Source organism: Equus asinus, chromosome 17 (assembly GCF_041296235.1).
Source record: "Equus asinus isolate D_3611 breed Donkey chromosome 17, EquAss-T2T_v2, whole genome shotgun sequence".
Classification (NCBI taxonomy): Eukaryota; Metazoa; Chordata; class Mammalia; order Perissodactyla; family Equidae; genus Equus; species Equus asinus.
The window spans coordinates 28113166-28127318 of record NC_091806.1 but is presented as its reverse complement, the minus strand read 5'-3'; the positions used below and the strand labels follow the sequence as shown (position 1 = coordinate 28127318).

Here is a 14153-nt window from a genome sequence, read left to right as displayed (position 1 = left end):
AACAGGGAATTGGATTATACGGATCTCAAAAGCATTCAAATGCCTCCAATCAGGGTGAACTTAGCCACCCTGCTGGAATAAACAATTACTCAAGGAGATAATCTGGTTTGGGAAAACTAGGGTGAGATGCAGCATTGGATTCCTCTCTGGGAATCTTGGTTCCTGGACAAGCAAGGTCCCTTGCCTAATATTACCCTCCCAGCTGATCTTTCACTGAAGGCTCCCAATGAGCAAAGTCCAGATCACACTCAGCTCAGAGTGGTGCTGAAAAGACATAGAGACCTTTTACTCTGACCTGCTCTGTTTTCAGATGAGGCAACAGAGGCAGAGAAGTAAATTAGATTCCCAGACCACAGGATAGATATTTCCCAGGGTACTGACCTAGAAACCAGTGCTCTTTCAACAGCACTAAGCTGCCTTCTGATGGTACTGAGTGGTGGTTGCTATTGCAATTCAAAAAGCAGGCCCCCAAGAACAAATCACCAGTATTCCTGGGGGCTTTAGAAAGCAAAGTAGCTGAGGGCTAAGATGAACTACAAGAACAGGAAAATTCATGAGATCTGGATTGCGTTGATATTTGCATTTATAATGCCTAAAAAATATTTAAAAAGCCAAAGAAAGCATCAAACCCAGAGATTTTAAGATCCTGATTTTGATGGAGAAAACCACTCCACCCACTGAAAGTCCAAGGCTTTTGATTAAATGCTTAGATCCTCTAACCATTTAAAATAAATCAGCTATACACTATAATCAAGGGAAGAACTTCCCCATGGAATTTCTTTTCCCTTCAGTGAAACTTTGCCAATTAAACTATGACTTGGGAAAAGGTTCAAAATCTGTTTCAATTAGTTTAGTGAGATTTCTATAAAGTTTTTGCACCCAATAATAAGGTAGTAGAGAAGAAAGTTGAAGGAAAGACATCAGAGGAACCTTTTTTTCCAGACTGGACTACTGAGAATGAAAAGGAGAGTGAATAGACATTAAAATGAGGACTGGACAGGGAGACAGGACTCTGAGCACTAGCTTTGGTTCAGTAATTGGTTAACCATGTAACTTAAGACATGTCATTTCACCTCTCTACTCCTCACCCTCCTGTTCCTACTTTTATATAAATGACAGAGTTGGGCTAGACTATTGCCATCATACCATGTATCTAACACTCATGGATTCGTGTATAATTCACGTAGTCTCTCAGTGCCTCAGTTTCTCCATCAAGGCCTGGCTAATAGTACATGCTCATTAAATATTGTCAAAAAATAATAAATGAACCAAAAAGCTCTAAAATGGGTGAATTATTAAGTAAATTAGGCCCCAATTAGACTATTATATTAGCAAGCCATCACAAATCGTGTTTAGGAAAAGTATCTAATTTCATGGGAAATTATGTATGTAATTGACTATGTCAGACAATATACCAATCCTTACATGCATTCTCCCCTTCCTCTTTAGGAACACAATAGAACCCTGATTTTTTTTCAGAACAAAATTCCACTCATAATAAAAAATTAGACTTTCCAGTTTCCCTCGCAATTAAGGGTAAGCACGTGACTAGTTTCTATCGAATAAAATGAAAGTAAAAGTGCTTTGTGGTACTATTCAAAACTCTCCTAAAAGGGAAAATGATCAGTTTACCCTCCCCCATTTCTCCTTTTCTGTCTCCTGGAACTTAATCATCACACAACCCAGCTGGCCCTGCAGCTGTTCTTAACATGGCTTGCCCTTGGGGGAAACTAGTTAAGCAGAACCTAACCTGCTGGGGTATCAACAGAGCCTAACTGACCTGAGGGAAAAAAAACACCCAACTCCTATTAGCTGTAACCATGCTGTTCCAACCTAAGAGTGGAGAAAACAAAACTGAGAAACTCTTGTGAAGTTCACTTAAGAGGCTTAGGCTCACTGAAAACACTTAAAAGAGTATCTGGCATGTTGGAAGACTTCAAGAAGAGTCAGTATTTATCATACACTTAAATATAAGCTCCATGAGTACAAGAATTTTTGTCTGCTTCTTTTCTGTTGTACCTCCAGTTCCTACTCAGGAAAGGTACCATGACATGGCCTGAGACCTGGACACAGGCCTTGTCCAACCTACCTTCTCCCACCTTCCCAGCCAGTTGGACAGTTTGGTCTCTGGACCTGTTTTAGGAAGGAGAGAGGGCAGACAGGAAGAGGAGTTGGGGATGGCAGAAGGTCCAAGACCTGTTCCTCATGGACAATTTCGCTGATCCCACCTGGAACCTGTGGGGAGTTAGAGACCAGTGATGGACAGTTGATGTTGGGGCCAATGTCTCAAGTATACCCTCACATTGCATCAGGCTCCACCCCAATCCACATTCATGCATTGGTGGCCTTTATTTGCTTTTCTCCCCCAACCCAAAGCTAGGGAAGTGTTGGGTACTGGAGCTGTACTGAATAAAGACAAACACAGACAGAAAAAAAGAAATAACAGACTTAACCACATGTTGAGTGATCAATACACATTTGCAAAGTGAATAATCAATCTGGTAGTTACAAAGGCTTCCAGAGAAAGGGCAGGGACATAGTGGGGAATAGGATGAGAAAAGGGAACAGAAGACATTATAAAGGAACAGAGGCAGCAGCCACCTCTGCACAATAAACTTTGATATAGGACTTTCCAAAGTCCATTCTGTCCTCTAACAACCTTCTGAAGCTGGTATTGTTACTATCTCTATTTGTAAATGTGGAAAATTGAGACCCAAATAGGTTAAATGATCCAGAAACGGTCAATTAAGCAGGATGACGAATCCGGCTCTTCTAATTTCATCTTGCACAAAGTGTCTCCCTTTAGCAGCAAAGTAGAGTGAAGAAACAGGGATGCATGGGGGCAGCAGTCCCTGCTTGGCTGAAGAGGAATCAGCTGAAGAGGAGTCAGCACTGCTGGACAAATACTGAGAAATTGTTCTCTCAGGGTCTGCTCCCCATCATCCCAACCCACCATCAGTCCTCGGTCCTTCAACACTTCCTCGTTTGTACTGCTGAGTCCATTCACTCAAATTTTCTCAAGGAGTCTTGAGGGGAGAAGAGTCCTAAAAGCAGGCTTAGGAAACCTGGATTCTAGTCCCCACCTTGCTTTGAACTGACTGTGTAACGTTGGGTAAATCTTTTAACCTCCCCACATTTATTTATTCATCTGCCTGTTGAGAACATGAAATGAAGCAGGAAAAGTAAAATGACTTGAATATCATAACAGAGAAGAAAATGAATTCCATCAAGCACTGCATATGCCACCATAAAGGAATTATCTAGCGCTATTCTCCATTGTATAGATGACATATCTAAATTTCCAAGAGGCTCTTACATTCACAGGCTCTCACAGATTTCCTGAATGAACCCTTGAACATCACACTAAGACCCTCCTGGACTGTGACCCCCTTGAGGGTAGACATTACATCCTTCGTTTTGATTCGCAGTGTCTCACTCATTGGAGACAGTCAATAATATTTAATGAATGAAGGATTGAAGGAGCATGTGGGATGATTGTTATGAAAAGAGCTAGGAGGAGAGTTGTCATTACAAGCTTCCAACTCGAGCTCCAAATCCTATGTAAGATTCTACAATATCAGAGCCTCCCAAGTTCCCGGCTGGATGAGGTTCCCTGTAGTGTCACTTCTTCCCTGAGGCCCCCTGGGAGGGGCTTCGTGGCATTTTCCGCTTGGCAACAGTTTCCTCATGGCATTTTTCACCTGAACGTGTAGATCAGAGGGTTCAGCAAAGGTGGCATGACAATGTTAATGAGGATCACAAGTTTGTCAGCAGGCAGGGTGGTAGAGGGATGAATGTATACGAACATGGGGGGCACAAAGACCAAAAGGACAGTTGCAGTCTGTGAGCCACATGTGGACAAAGCCTTGCTCCAGCCCTCAGATGACCGGCTTCTCAGGTTCAGTAAGATGATCATGTAGGAAATGATAAGGATCATGAAGGACACTAAAGAGATCTTGCCACTTTTGGCCACCACAATGGGCCCCACCACATTGGTGTCTGCACAAGCCCGCTTCAGAAGGGGCTGAACATCACAGAAGAAGCTTCAATCTCATTGGGCCCACAAAAGGGTAGCTGGACTGTAAGGAGAGTCTGCAGGATGGAATGCAGGAAGCCAGCACCCCAGCAGGCCAAAAGAACAACCCAAGAAGTGGACAGAAAATAGGTGGGTCATGCAGCCATTGAAGGAGATTGTCTTGTGCTCCGTGAAAGTGTCAGCAATCATCTTGGATGTGGTAGCGGAAGGATAACACATATCAGCAAAACACAGGTGGCTAAGGAAGAAATACATGGGAGCTTTCAGGGTCTTACTAGCATTGATGGTGATGATGACCAGAAGGTTCCCCAGAAAGGTGAGGACATGGAATAGGGAGAAGACCGCAAAGCACACATGCTGCATCTCCCTCCTCTGGAAAAGGCCAGATAACACAAATTCAGTCACATTGTTCTTGGTGTCCATGGATTCTCTGCCCCAAGCACTGACAAAGAGGTTAGTTCTACAAGGAAACAAATTACATGATGTAAGAAAGTTTCCCAAAACTAGGGAGTCAGAAAGCTCTATTCAGGTCTAGTAATGATTCTAATACTCAGTTTCAATTAGTGGAGAGAGGTTCCCCACATCTACAGGTGATTCTCAGAGACGAGTTGAATGTCCTACAGTTCAACTGAATTCTGACACTGTCTATGTGGAGATAGCATCAGATACCACAGGTTAAGGGTTCAGTCCTACAAGATTTCTCCCTCACTTCTGATGTCAGTTGCAAGCCCAGGATTTATCAGCTATGCTTCTGACCTAGTGGCTAATGTTTGGAGTTTCCAACAACTCCCTCATTGGGTTCATTAATTTTCTATAACAACTCACAGAACTCAGAGAAGGAATTTACTTATTGGATTACTGGTTTATCATAAAAGGATATAACTCAGGAACAGGTATATACACATATATATATATTTATAGATATATTTTTATATGTACTTATATTTATATACACAATGGAATACTACTCTTCTCTAAAAAAGACAACATCATGCTATTTGTGACAACATGGATGAACCTTGAGGGTATTATGCTCAGAGAAATGTTAGACAAAGGAAAACAAATACTATATGGTTTCACTCATATGTGGGAGATAAACAAACAAACACATAGACAAGGAGAACAGATTAGTGGTTATCAGAAGAAAAGAGGGTAGGGGGAGGGCAAAAGAGAGAGAGGGACACATATGTATGGTGAAGAATGGAAACTAGACATTTGGAGGAGAACATGGTGCAATCTATACAGAAGTCAAAATATAATGATGTACACCTGAAATATAAAGAACGTTATAAACTAATGTGACCCCAATAAAATATTAAAAGAGTTTCTAAACAACCGAAAACTTACCTCATTAACATAACAAAAGACAACTTTATCTCTCCCCCATCAGGAAATTCCAAGGGTTTTAGAAGATTTGTGCCACAAATGGGACAAAGACCAAATACATATTTCTTACTATAAATCACAATAACATAAGGTCCCAGCTGTGTTATATAATAACTATGAACTTTGGCAAATCAATTAACTTTTCAAGACCTCAGTTTCAAAGTTTAAGAAGATAAAGATATCTGTCAGTTCCTCTGTACTCCATTGTTCCTGGTACACACCATCATCATGATGTTCTGTAATTGTTTCTTTACATGCCCACTCTTCCCACTAGGCTGTGAGTTGCTTGATAGCAAGGCTCCTGACCACTTGCGTTTATCTAATGTTAAATATCTAGCACATAGTATGCATTCAGTAAATGTTTGTGGAATAAAGGAACTAATAAACATTTCCAAAATTAAATTCCTGAACTTTCCCCTAAAATATATTCTTCTGGCAGGCTTCTATCTCAGTTAAGTGTAGATACAACTTCCTGAATGCTCAGCCTAAAAATCTTTGAGCAATCCTTGATTTCTCTTCTCATTTGACTTTAGTGGAGGCATTTTTAAATGGAGTCAGATCTGCCTTTCCACAGAAACTGTCTTGCTGTCTTGAACCTTGGATTGGGCCAAACCTTTGGACTGTACCAAAAAAGTAATTGTTTTATATGAAATTTTTTGAGAAGTCAGGGGGAGAACAGAGACTGATCACAAAGACTGAGGACTGTGGACTTTCTGAAGACAGATTCAATAGCCAATCAATGTTTAGCCAAGAATAGCTTCTGCTTCCAATTCTAACTGAAAATTCTTTGTATTACAACCTCCTTTCTTTGCCTTTAAAAGCTCATGACTTTTATACCCTAGTGGGACCCTATTTAGGTTTCTACCAGAGTCCATGCTGCCCAAATGGCAATTCCTTGATCCTAAATAAATTCTTTGACTCTTAATCTGGTTTTTGTTTTTGTAAGTCCATGCTCTTTTCTCATATCTCAAATCTAATCAGTTAAGATTAGATTCTGGGTGCAGACATGGTACCACTCATCAAGCCATGCTGTGGCAGGCATCCCACATATAAAGTAGAGGAAGATGGGCACAGATGTTAGCTCAGGGCCAGTCTTCCTCAGCAAAATGAAGAGGATTGGTGGCAGATGTTAGCTCAGGGCTGAACTTCCTTGAAAAAAAAACTCCCTTTGTCTTTACCTTCACGATGTAAGGAGAATCTACTCCCACCAACTCCACAGCTTCCACCCTGTTCTGAGCCTCAATCATTTCTCCTTTTCTTCCTATCCAGTGGTCCTAATTCTCCTCCTACCACATACCCTACCTCCAGTCTAACCTCATCACAATAGCCTGAGTGTTCCCTTGAAGCCCAGCAGTGGGTACCCATTCCATTCAGATTAAAATACAGACCTTTGCCATGACACACAGGGCCCTACATGATCTGGTCCCCATTGACTCTCTAGCCTCCTCTCCTCGCATTCTCCCACTGTTTCCTCCTTTCCAAGTACACCTGTATCCTCAATATTTAGCAAATACATCACACATGCTGCCACCTTGAGATCTTGGCACTGGTTGTTCTTTCTACCCAGAACAATCTTCCCCTGGATATCTATTGGCTAACTGCCTTACCTCCCTGAAGACTTTGTGCAAATAACACTTTCTCAAGGAGGCTACTTGATCCCGTATTAAAATCACAACCTCTCAGCACTCCAAAGTCCCCTTACCCTGTGCTGCTTTTTCTTCTTTCCATAGCACATATTCTTTCAAATATATTACATAATTTAATTATTACATTTGTATTTTAGAGTCTGCACCCCTCCCCCACTAGAAAATGAGCTCCTTGAGGCAGAGTTCATTGTTTGGTTCTCTAATATATCAAGTTCCTAAAACATTGACTAGCACATTGTAGGTACTAAATATTTCTTGATTAAATGAATAAATGGTAGTTGTAGAGGTCAAAAATAATGACAACATACATATAAAGGGCTTTACAGTTGCTCATAATCTTATTTCACTGAGCTAATATTTACTGACACCAACATGTGCCAGACACAGGCTAAGATCCCTGCTTATATTATCTCAAATCAATACAACCACCCTTGGAAATGTATTTTATTTATTCTTTCATTTTACATAGGCAGAGTTTTTTCCTCAAGGTCTTACTGTGTCATAACTTATAACCATAGCTCCTTTTTTATGTCACAGATAAATACAGTATGCAGAAAGCATTTTGTTATCTAGAAACTGTGAGAGTCCATGCAAATGTCTACCCTGGAACATGTATAATGTCAGAACAGAGACTAGAGACTCACCTGCAGAAATCATGAAAACATGCTGAATGAATGAATAAATGAATGAATAAGTGAATGTCTCAGATTCTAAGTAATTTGTGAATAAATTATTGTAAGATTAAAATTTGTATTAAATTCAGCAAAGGTTGTTGAGCCCCCTAAGTGCCAACAAAGACTGTCACTGACTCGTAAGTGCATAGGACCATATAAAATGCCTTTTCCAATATGGCTGTTTTAAGAATAAATTAAGATTTTTCTTTGAAAAGAGGGTAAAGTTAGGTTGACATTAGGAAGCTGGGCTTCACCACTTCGTTTCTGGTACATCAATCAATAAACTTGGAAAACTACGGTAAGCTCTACTGTGAGTATATCAGCAAAAACTGGAGGATGGTTGATGGTTATTAATGATTCATTGTCAAGGGGAGGTTGGTAGAGAGTGGGGACAAAGAAAGTAAAATCCTGCAGGACTGTGTTTGAGCATTGTTTTTATCACAACCCTTTTGTTATTGTGGTTGAGAAAAATCAAGGCAAATGACATTGGATAACGACAGAACAGTAAAGAGATTCTCTATCATATAATATAAGGACTTAGACAAGCTCCAGTCTCAGCATCTCCAGGAGACTTAGGAACCTAGTAAAGGGTTCACAGAAGACTAACAAGAAAAATAGAAATGCCTGGAGAATAGACTCACTGAGGTTGGCACAAAGGGTTTTCACTCAGAGGAGACAAATTAAGGTGTGGTTGAAAGTTTGGAGATCAATAAGCAATGGCAATGTCGGAGGCAGGAACAAAGAAATAATTGCCATTTCTTGGGACATTCTGCCAGGGCATATGAAGTTTCTCCATTTCCCAGAAATTCCCTAGTAGGGAATATACGTATTTTACAGAAAAATTACTCTTCTACTCTCTTCTAAAATTCTGAGGATGGTTTGATCAGATGGTTACGTCTACCCACAGGATAGAGAGGAGAAAGAGCTTTGGAAATAGCCAGCTAGTTTCCACCATTGGAGGAGAATGCTACAACCAAAAATAATGTGATCATTGAGTACACCCAAAAGGAGACTTTGGCAGCAGATAAATAACCTAAGCATTTTTTTCATGGCAAAGAAATTCTACCATATTTTGTTTTTGTTCAGAATTACAGTAAATGTAACACATGCACATTGTTTCTATCTAGTTGTAACACTCCAAAAATAATCAATAAGGGCTTTCTGAAGTAAGATCAAAGGCCTGCCTAAGATTGCACGGTTGGTGTCTGGGCTGTCATGTGAAAACTGCTCTAGGAGGCAGCATCACAGTCAGCAAGACCCCAGGTGCTGGACTCAGGTTTTGTGGGACTCTCCACTCTCCAGCTGAATGATGTTGGGCAACTTACTTGACCTCTCAGAAACTCAGTTTCCTCATATTCAGAGGGAGCTAATAATTCAATCACCTAGGATTGCCATTGTGAGATAATGTCAAAGTATGTAGCAGAGTGCCTGGCACTTAAAAGGTGCCCAATAAATATCAAGGATAATTAGATTTCAATGGTTGCATATTGGACTCAGACGGGAGATTGGTTTATAAGGGCAATGCCATAGGATTTATTTCCAAAGTTATTTTTTATTTCTATTCATTTAAAAACGTTTTTATCAAATCTCAAGTACAAAGAACCATAAATCTTGGAATACCTAATGGGAAAGATGGTCAGTCACCTGCGCATAAAGTCAATCTCTCTAAGGATAAAGAGGGAACAACACGGTGCAGTGGTCCAAGTCAAGATTTATTCTCCCTTCACTTTCATTCATGAGATTCTATTCCAACCCAGACATTCCAGATAAATTCACAACCATCATCATCACTTGTATTTTACTGTTATGCTATTTATTATAAAATAATACACACCTTATATTATTTAATCCTCAAAACATTCCTTTTATGTATTTACTGTTCTTATCCCCATTTTACACATAAGGGAAATGAGGCTCAGAGAGATTAAGTTATTTGTCCAAGTTCATACATAATCATTAGAGATAATTTTGAAAGTGGAAAAATACAATGAGAAATTAGGAATCATTCATATTATGGTGTATTTCTTTCTGTTGTTTCCTTTAATTATGCAAACACTTCTCCCAAATGTATATGAAATGCATACATAACTTTTCTCCCATCACACTTCATTTAAGCATTTCCCCAAGCTGATAATTTTCAAAAGAGGTTTGTAATGGTGCATTATAAAAAAAAGTCCCATAATTTATTTGGACATTTATATATTTATGAGCTTCATATTAGTTCCTACTTATACTATAATACATGACCTTCCTCTGTAAGTCTCTGGACAATATTCATTAAGATCAGTTTCTTAGAGGGAGAAGGCTGAGGTGAGGGGCATGAATGTTTTCTAGGGTTCAGATAGAATCTCATGTAGTATGAAGACAACATCATTTGCTCTTCCAGGAATTAGAGAAGACATTGACAAAATAAGGATCATTATTAACTCCCACCCCAGACTACTATACTCCCACCTAAACATCTCAACACCTTCAACCTCTCCTCCAAGGACTCATTTCCATCCCAGTTCCCACCTCTATTGTACTCTCCAAATTCCTCACACCATCCTTAAGCCATAAACATACCCTTGGACCGTACAGTCTGTGAGGACCTGAACAAGACGGAATAGAGGGGAAAGGAACTTCCCACTTCCTGCAGCTCATGCTGCTGTCACCAGGGGGAGCTCCTGTGAGTCAGACACAGTTCATGAGCTTCACGCCTTATCCTAGGTCGCACTCATCACAACCCTTTAAGATAACTATCAGTATCTTCACTTTAGAGATGAAGAAAAGGAAGCTCCAAAATTTAGTGTTCAAGTGACTTACTTGAGGCCTCTGATAGCAAGTGCCATAACAGGAATTACAGCCAAATCTGGGAGACACTTGCAGATCTTATAGTCAGGGTTCCCCCTATCGCAATAGTCCCGTCTCCCTTATTGCAATAGTATCTTTCGACCCCTTCCTTCTGCAGTGCTTGTTTGCTACATCCTCCTACCTTCACTAATCTCACACTACTGCAAAATGTCAGAGGGATTGACGTTGGACTTGACTTTCCCCAAAGAAGGCAGCAGGACACCATGAAAAGGGCACTAATCTGGAAATCAAAGGACGTTGGTTTCAGGGGCAACTTTCTCACTGGTAAGTGAGTGAGCTCAACCATCTCCCTCCCTCTGCTTGGTGCTCTGTACAAAATGATGGTTGGATTAAGTGTTGTGATTCTAAGCTGGAAAAGTAGAAATACATGAACAAATTAATTTCTCTGACAATTATAATCAATATTTGATGAATTTAAAAATAACCAGAAAGCACATAAGTAGCTTTGCTTCATTACTAATTCCTTTCACCAATTTGTACGAGGGTTGGTAGGGGGTTGAGGTTCACGTTCCATGTTTGCTATGCCTTGGACACTGAGTCTGCTCTCTCACTGGTTTTCAGATACATTGTGTGTCTTGAAAGAGAAAGAAAATTAGTAATACGATTTAGAAACATTTCTACCTTAAAAGATTAAAATATAAATCAGTCTTTTAAGAGTCTTTCAGGCTTCAAGTATCAGAGGATTTATTTACATGAAAGGACACCTTGCCACGTGGGCCTGGGCTTTGGGGACAGGGTACCAAGACTGTACCTCAGTGAAATACACTCTGGAATTGGTCAAATTTCCAAAAAGTTAAATGAGGTGCCAGGGACCACACACCAGGACAGCCCCTGAGAAAGGTGAGGGAAGTTAGCTTCACTGTAAACTCTGATCCCTCCACTCTCCTGTGCCTTCAGCAGCCCCAGCCACAGGCTGGGCATTCCTCTGGGGGCCTCTAAATAATCACATATGTGGGAAAGCACTCTCTGAGCTTGAACATCTCCACAAGTAGAGGGAGTAGTAACCAGAGCTGTATGATATTTTCTTGTATTTGTTGAGGAATGCAGTGTACCAGACCCTGTGCAGAGCACTTTAAATGCTTCATCTAATTTAATCTGCTCAACATCACTTTAAGGAAGCCACTATGGTTGTCCCTATTTTTCAAATTAGGAAAATGAAGATTAGAGCAAATGAGTGACTTGGCAAAGATGTCACACCGGTAAGGGTTGGAGCCAGAAATGCAATCCAATGTACCAGGCTTCAAAGCTATTAGTCATGATACAACACTTCTGACTAGGGACATGAGAGCATCTGATCACCCAAGAAGGATATGTCTTCAGCAGATAAAGGATGAACAAGAAAATAGCTGAAGGAGATGACTAGTGATGTCATGGGAATTTGAAAAAAAAAACCCTCAACTCACACTTGATGCATGTGAAGGCAGGATCCTGAGAAATACCCAGATAACTGTGCGATAAGACTTTCTTCTGGGCATTGAGGACAAAACAGAGAGAGAACAAAGCAAGCGAGGACTTTTGTTTTCTATATAAAGGTCCTTGGTAGGTTCAGGTTTATTCTATTCAGAGAGTCCCCAAAAGGCCAAGACTACAGGAGAACTGACCTTAGTGAGTTCCACCCTTTTCAGTTGAGCAGTGAAAAAGGAGTCTGGCCAGAGAAGTGAAGTGAACTTTTAAGCACCAGGGTTTCAGGGAAGCTCATGTGGAATAAACCCAGTCAAAGTCATTGCCGGATTTGAACACCTCTGCTTTGGAAGCCATAGCACATTCATGGCTAGCAGAAGTATCTTGAGAGTTGCAAACGAGCCACAAATGTGTTGCATCCCAATTAGAGAAGTGGGCCGTGGAGACAGCCATACTCCTTTGTCATATTAACTTAGTGGTTCAGGCAAACTTTAGAGGCCAAAGGAGCCACTGTGTTTATCCTGACTTAGGATTTCTATACTGAATCCACTCAAATCCATTCATTTAACAATAGTTATTTAGCAGCTACTATATACAAGTCATGGTTTTATGACATCCATTTGGAGAAAATAAACTGTGTTAAATATGAACTGATCTAAGATTTTTGTTGTTTTTTAAATAGGAGGGACAAGTTTGAAGTAAATTATCCCTTTGACTACTACCTGATGTTAATATAGCATTTTGAAAAGAATTTCCACCCTGTGAGGACGGTAAGACAGACAAGAGGCAATATAATATAGTGCTTAAAAGTATGGACTAAGGAGTCAAGTTGCCTGCTTTAAAGGCTGACTTTGCCACCTGCTAGGTACATAACCTTTAACAAGTGGCTTAACATCTCTGGGATGCCATTTTCTAATCTGCCATCTTTTCTTTCTCAGGTTTAAAGAAATCAATACACAATCCCACAGTAATAATTGAGGATATTAACATTGCCACCCCCCCCAGCAAGTGGGAGTATGATTAGATTTAAAGAAATCGATATAAACTTAGATCTGGACAACATATGAAAGCCCTTAACCTGATACTCACAGAGCACCGCACCCTAAAACTGAAGAATACATATTCTTCCAGGCATACACGGTATATTCACCAAGATAGGCCTTTATATCAGGTCATGAAACAAGTTTCAATAAATGTAAAAGGAATGACAATATTCACAATGAAATTAAATTAATAATCAATAACAATAAGATAGCAAGGAAAAAATCCAAATCATTTGGAAAAGAAGCAACACACTTGTAAATAATCCACTGAACAAAGATGAAATTATTTTAAAAATTAGAATACATTTTAACAATAATAATTAAAGTACATGTGAAATTTTATGGGATCCAAGAAAGCACTGCTCAAATCAATTTACAGTTTTAAATTCTTACATTAGAAATGATGAAAGGTCTAAAATCCATGAACTAAGTGTGCACCTTAAGAGATTGAAAAAAGGAAGAGAAAAGTTATTTATTTATTTATTCAACTTTTTATTCATTATGATTACAAGAACAGTAGATAATTGCCTCTCTCTATCACCATTCCCAGGCACTTTCTAGAAGTATGCACTGGTAACAGCTTTTTATATTCCTTCCAAATGCTTAAAAATATATACATACATCCTCATATTAAGGCTTCATAAAAAGATGTTTCAGTAAGTATTTGATTAAAAATACATATTAAATTTACCTAAATAGGATAACACATTGCGTAATCTGGGCAATTAGTGCAAATTTCCTTAATTTACCCATAAGGCTACCACATTATTTTTTGTATTTTATTTATTTATTTATTTGAATTGCAGGAACACTGGATGACATTATATAGCTTTCAGAAGTACATGATGATATATTTCGAATTCTGTGTAGATTACATCATGTTCTCCACTCAAAATCTAATTATAGTCCATCCCCTCACATGTGAGCCTAATCACCCCATTTGCTCTCCCCTCTTCCCCTATGGTAACCACCAATGCAATCTCCATTGCTATGTGTTTGTTTGTCATTGTTATCTTTTACTTATGAGTGAGATCATATGGTATTTGACTTTCTCCCTCTGACTTATTTCACTCAGCATAATACCGTCAAGGACCATCCATGTTGTCATAAATGG

The 14153-nt window shown here is 39.5% G+C and overlaps 1 pseudogene; it reads right to left on the bottom strand.

Annotated features, from left to right (window-relative positions):
- Nucleotides 1–3697: 3697 nt before the first annotated feature.
- On the bottom strand, nucleotides 3698–4459 carry LOC139040591 (olfactory receptor 4S1-like; annotated as a pseudogene).
- Nucleotides 4460–14153: the final 9694 nt, after the last annotated feature.